The sequence below is a fragment of the Cupressus sempervirens genome, chromosome 3 (assembly GCF_028749045.1).
Source record: "Cupressus sempervirens isolate cs-2001-9-10 chromosome 3, ASM2874904v1, whole genome shotgun sequence".
Taxonomy (NCBI): domain Eukaryota; kingdom Viridiplantae; phylum Streptophyta; class Pinopsida; order Cupressales; family Cupressaceae; genus Cupressus; species Cupressus sempervirens.
This window is the reverse complement of record NC_143120.1, coordinates 374,177,667-374,184,495: the sequence shown is the minus strand read 5'-3', so window position 1 is coordinate 374,184,495 and position 6,829 is coordinate 374,177,667. Positions and strand designations below refer to the sequence as shown.

At 33.7% G+C, this 6,829-nt stretch overlaps 1 pseudogene; it reads right to left on the bottom strand.

Moving 5' to 3' along the window:
- Positions 1–832: 832 nt before the first annotated feature.
- On the bottom strand, positions 833–899 carry LOC149566551 (small nucleolar RNA SNORD36; annotated as a pseudogene).
- Positions 900–6,829: the final 5,930 nt, after the last annotated feature.

The window sequence follows — 6,829 nt, the reverse complement described above, 5'->3', positions numbered from 1 at the left end:
AGATATCAAACCATAAAACAATCTTAGGCAAGGAATCCTGATAGCCAAATCTACCTCAAGGGTAATAAACTACCAAAGAAGGAAAGATAATCTAAATCGAAAAGGCACTCTACCTAATACCATCACCACATACCAAGTCAACATATAAATACCAAGTATAAAAAACCAAGAGATAACATCAACGAAAGGTATCCACTCCAAGTCACAAGTCACAAGTCATATGTTAGAAGTACAAGAACCAACAGATCACCAACTATCATCAATGAAAGTAAATCATTAGCAATAAATACATCCAACCAATAAATGCACCACCAGAGGCAAATATAAAGAAAACATTAAGTAGACTTGGCCTACATACTAGGTAGTGTCATCATGTGGTCAAACTACTTGAGTTACCCTAGAATGTTCTTTCACTAGACCCCAAACTCTCAAGCATTGAGTTACCTAGGACTGGTCACTCTGGCCCCTGGACCCTCAACACAACACATGAAGATGAGGCAAATCAATCATACCTCTCACTAGGTATCATCTCATTCTCATCCTTAGCCTATACAAATGCTCAAGGCATGGGCGAGGAAAAATCTCTAACTTATCTTTTTAATATTTTAATTACTATATTATCATTTATTGCACAACTTACAGTCAGTTACCTTGGCAACTTTGGACTTCGGCCCCCATTGCAAGCCATTCCTATAGACATGCACCTAGATTACCTTCCCAAAACTCACAAACCACAATTGTGTCACATACCACAAAAGTAATACTAATCAAATTTGGTTCCTTAACATGCAACTCAAAAATAATATTAGTTCTCAAAACCCAAGTTCTCATAAATGCTCAATAATATAAAGCTCATAAAACATCAATATTAATTCAAATCATAAAGTACATCATGACATCAAGTCAAATAATCATAAAAGAAATATCAAAAATGTCTTTGGTGCATATTTTAACTTGGCCAACTAAACAACCCATTTAGAAAAACCATCATGAAAATAAACATCATAAGACTATAACTAAAATATTTAAGAAAACACATAATTTTCAGCCATATGATTTAATTTCATCAATTTCTCTTGTTTAGTTTGAGTCATATGAATGTGTTCAAAAATAAAAAAAGAATATACATGTCAATATAAATTATTAGTCTATTATGCTTATTCAAATCAATAAGTATTTAAATGTCAAACCTCTTTGTGCATATAAAATATCATGCAACATTATCATGTTATTAATATAAATAATCTTAAATCTTAAATAATTTAACTAATAACATAAATATATATTATTAGATTAAATATTAATATCAATTTCATTTATAAAATATTACTTTACTTTTATTTAAATCCAAAATTAATATTTACTTTTCTTTTAATTCATAATGCAACTAGAGATAACTCAAACTTGAAATTATAATTTTAATAAAATTATCTACACTTTCTCTCATAATATTAAATATTCAAAACTAGATGACTATATGGTGAACTCCACTATAACTTCTCTTAAAATATAACTAAATCATAATTATATATTTATTAATTTGTAACTCCACTTGCATTAATAAATATATAATAAATTATATTCCACTAAGACTTTTAAAAATAATTGATATTAAAACCCCACATATAAGAAAATAAATAGTATTTATTTATTTCATTTTTAAAATAAATAAATAATTTTTTATTTTTTTAATTTCTAAAATTAATTAATAATAGTTAAAAATAATATATATTTTTTACAAAATTTATTTTATATTTTTATAAAATAAAAATAAACATTCAATTAGTATTTCTGCATGTATTTGATATCTCAAATCATGCAACCAAATATAATTAGTTTTATGTTTTTAGTATATTTGTTTTCACATACATGTGTAAGTTTTGTTACAATATGCTTTCCTCTCAATTAATCCCTTGTTTTTCCAATAAATTTCACAACCAAATGATTTTAAATATAAGAATACTATTTATATCTATTTAGAAAATTCATGATAATCACATGGTTTTAATGACAAATTTAAAGTTGACAACTTAGCTGTTCAATTTGTTATTTTCTTTCATTTTTCTATAATCAAATTTTTCTTATATTAGATTTATTTTTTAAAATAATACAATCATAATAATTTTCTAGATTTCTCTACAATTTTCTTCAATTAATCAAATAAGTGTTCCTTTTTCAAAATTTACAACATAATTCTTTATCCAAAAATTAATATAATAAATTAATAAGCATTATGCAAGCACCTAGGAAGATACGAAGTAGACAGATCTTTCAATAAAATTCTACAATTGGTTTTTTTTTATATTAGAAATAAGAGTTTCAGAACCAAAAAAAAACCAGAGTATCAATACGAATATACACAAGGAGGCCAAGTCTCACCCAGAAGAGAAAGTATCAGCTGAACATAAAAAGCAACAAAAGGAGGAAAAGCAAAACTATCTAGCTGAGAAGATCATAGTGATTGTCAACCCAGGCAGTCTAGCCTAAGGGACCTTCCATCCAAACTATACTTTTATGCCCTTGAATCTGCACCAACATAAACAATTCTTCTTTTCTAGCATTCCCTTTTTCTCTAATATCTTTGTTCAATCTATTGCAAGCTTGCTCAAAAATATGCAAATCATCCAAAGTACTACGCCACTAGTACCCACGCTTAAGCTCAAGGTAGTAAAGAGTAGCATGCCCATTACGAAGGAACCTCCTCATTTTGTCTCGTTCAATCATCATAGTAGTCTGCACCTGCAAGAAGATTTTAAAGTGAGTTTTTGAAAAAACTCAGTAAGATCCCTATGCTTACCTTGATGCCTTTCCTTGTTCCTGCACTTCCAGATCTGCCAGAGAATGTTAGATGACAATATATTCCAAAATAAATTGGTATCTTTAGGAAAACCATTAATATGACTAGAAATAATATCAAAAATATTAACATTAATAGGATAAACAATGCCAAACATTTTCCATATTTCTTTAGCAAAAATACAATCAAGAAGGATATGTCTACCAGTTTTAGGAACTCTACACAAGTTACAAATATCAGAATTAAAAAAATCTCTCTTTATAGGTAGCTTGTCCAACAAAACTAACCATTTGAAACATCTAATCTTGGGTTCCACAGGATTCTTCCACAAGATATCAAAATACTTTTTCAAAGCATCAGCATCATAAGAAGAGTACCAAACAACATTAATATGATTGATAATATCAATATTACAATCAATGATTTTATAAATATTCTTAGCTTTGAGTAGAGTAGTAATGATACCACCAGGCCATTTGCACTTCAGAAACCTGAGAGAATCAGTCTGACAAACAGTGGGAAGACCAACAAAAGCTTGCACAATCATGTTATAAGTTCTTCTATGGGAATCCGGGATAGCATATTTATCCTTAAGAACATCCCAAGGCATAATTTGATCATACTCAAAGAGATCCATAAATTGTTTAATACCTTTATTAGCCCACTGCCTGGCAGAACACCCTTGGGTAAGGGCCAAAGGTTTACCATTTAGGTGGAGATTCCACCAAATGGATCTTTCACCATGGAGTTGAATATTGGAATGAAACTCCTTGTTAGTGATGAATTTCCTAACATGATCCTAAGCCTTCCAAATAGACCTGAAAACCACGGAGCCTTGAACCATGACAGTAAAATTACCAAGAATGAGGTCACAAAAGGGGAGGCTAGTCCAAGACTTAGCTTTTCTAGGAACACCCCTCTCAATATTGCTCCTAACTAGCACTTTCCAAGGAGAATCACCCTCCATGGACTGAAAAATCCATTTGGCAGACAAGGCTATACCCTGAGTTCTTAAATCCTTCAGTCCAAGTCCGCCAAGGGTCTTGTCAGTGTGGCACCAAGCCCACTTAACAGAATGGATCTTTCTATTCCCTTTGCCATCAGACCAAAGGAATTATCTGATGGACTTCTGGATTTCAGAAATCTAATAGTTATTAAAACACCAAGCAGAAGAATAATATATGGTGTATGAGGACAATATCTTCTGGCAAACTTGAATTCTGCCTGCCAATGATAACGCCTTGTTATGCCATTTGTTAAGCTTTTTATCAATCTTCTCTTTCACCCAAGACCACATGTCTTTAAGATCAGGCTCCACCGAGAAAGGGATGCCAAGATATCTAATGATCCTGTTAGGACCGCCCCATTTAAAATTGTATTGGAGAAACCAGTCCAGGGGCCGCTCATCCAAACCTAAACAAATTGATTTAGCTTGAGATATCTTAGCCCCAGAAATAGAACAAAAAAGATTGAGTTTAGCTTGCGTGTTCCTGAAATTATTTTTTGAAAGTTCAAGGAATAAAGCGGTATCATCTGCAAATTGACAATTGATGAGCTCTTCATTATTAGGCAGATAAATACCTCTGACCTCCGGAGATAAGGAATTATCTCTGAGGATATAATAAAGAGCTTCCAAAGCTATGACAAAGAGGGCGGGTGCCAGAGGGAACCCTTGCCTAATGGATCTCCCAAGAGAAAAAGGAGCAGAAAGAGTACCATTGACCTCAACCTGAGAAGAAGCATCATTAAGAAGCATAGCCACAATGTTACAAAAGAAAGGAGGAAAACCAAAAGCATCCAGCATCATAAGGATAAATCTCCATTCAATCCTGTCATAGGCCTTCTCAAAATCCAAAAGGAGCATGGCAGAGTTTTGATGAGAGCATCTAGACCAATCCATGGCTTCCCAGCTAGTTATGAGATTCTCAAGAATATATCTACCCTTGATAAAACCAATTTGGGTAGAATTAACAAATTTAGGAAGAATATTAACTAGCCTAAGAGCCATATTTTTTGCCAAAATCTTGTAGGAAACATTAAGAAGGGTAATAGGCCTCCAATTCTTAATAAAGGTTTTATCCCCTTCTTTTGGGAGAAGTTTAATAATCCCTCTATTGATATCCTGACCCAAGGTACCTTTATTCAAGGCTTCAGAATAAAGATCAAAGAGATCCTTACATATCCATCTGATGTTGGACTTATAGAATTCAACTGGGAGACCATCAGGGTCCGGTGCTCTACCATTATTAAGGGCCTTAATAGCACCTTCAATCTCCTCAATAGAAATATTATTAGCAAGAATAGCAATATCATCAAGATCAAGCTTTTTAGGAATAAGCTTCCTACAATGAACTCTAATCGACTAAGCCTCAGGAGAGTCTTCTGAAGCAAAAAGAGTCTCATAATAATTAGCAAAGGCCTAAATAATAGACTTAGGGTTAGAGATGTCCTGGTTATCAACTGAAAGTCTATCAATAGACTCTTTAATACGTTTATGCTTAAGAAGGTTGAAAAAGAATTTTGATCCCCTATCCCCAAATTGGAGCCAGTGGGATCTAGACCTGATCCTGGCTCCCCAAATTCTAACATGCTGATGCTTCCTAAGAGCATCTTTGGTAGCCATAACCTTGGAGAGAAGATCCATATTGGAAGATTCATTTTGAATGTTCTCCTTGACAACTTGTAGATCAGAAGATAAGTGTTTTTCAATGAACCTATAGTCCTTAGCTTTTTTCTGCCCAATGGTTTGCAAAAAGATCCTCCAGGAGGAGAGGTTAGTATTCCATCTATCAATATGGGATAGGTTCTGAAGATTAATTTTATTTAATCCTCTAATAATCTGCATAGCAGCAAGGACATCCTCATCCATGAGGAGGCTGGTGTTTAAGATGAATTTACTGCTTCTAGACTTGTGTTGAAGGGGACTATTGTTAAAATTAACCTTAGTCAAAATAGGGTGATGGTCAGACAGAGTGGTGGCAATAACTCGAGCAATAAATCCACAAATGTCAGGAGGAAAAGAGAAAAAATACTTATTGGCATAAAATCTGTCAAGCCTATAATAAATCCTAGCATTGCCCTGCTGAAAGTTGCACCAGGTGTGCCATAGTCCAGGGTTGGTTTCCTTGTTACCAGTAATAGGATCAAAGAGATAGTTAGAGTTTAAAAATCTATTCCAATAAAAATTTTCATTATCCTTCCAATGAAAGGGAATGCCCCTCGACTTATCATCTTGGGATTCAATCATGTTGAAATCTCCACCAAAGAGCCAAGGCAAATCTGGGAGATCTATAAGCCATTTCCATAGCTCAATTCTTTCCTTAGGGTCATTGGAAGCATAAATAGCACAGACCTCGAAGGTCTTGTCATCAAATTGTAAAGTAACCCATACTACTCTCTGACAGGGAGAACACCCATTATTAGTAATATGCTTTTCCCATTTATTACTAATAAGAAGGGTGATTCCTCCTTTACCTCTTTCATGGTTAGTGCAAAACTTAATAGCATCTTTCCAAATAAAATTGAGATTGGAGTCCAAAGTGAATCCCACAGACTTAACTTCCTGCATCATAAAGAAATCTATAGAATGTAGAGAATTTAACAATCGCTTGATAACAAATTTTCTATCAGGGGACTCTAGACCCCTCACATTCCAAGATAGGCAATTCATTGAGACAAAATGTTAGAGGTGGAGCATGCAATACCCTCTTGATCAGCAAGGGCCAAAAAATTATTTGAAGACTCCCCTAGTTGAGGCACAGATGGCTTATTTTTTGAACCAGGTGGTCTTCCTCTTTGCCTGATAGTAGAAGAGTAGGTGTTAACATCATCTTCGATATCCGCTAGAGAATCCACATCCATGCACTGCCCATTGTTAGACTTCGAGGGAATGGGGGCAGCTGGAATAATTTCAAATTCATAATCCTCCCCAATCTCTTGGAAGATCTTTTCAGGGAATTTTTGAGAGGGCTCACTATTTTGGGGCTTACAACTGAAATCAGCATGTTGACTGATAGTATTCACGTTAGTCAA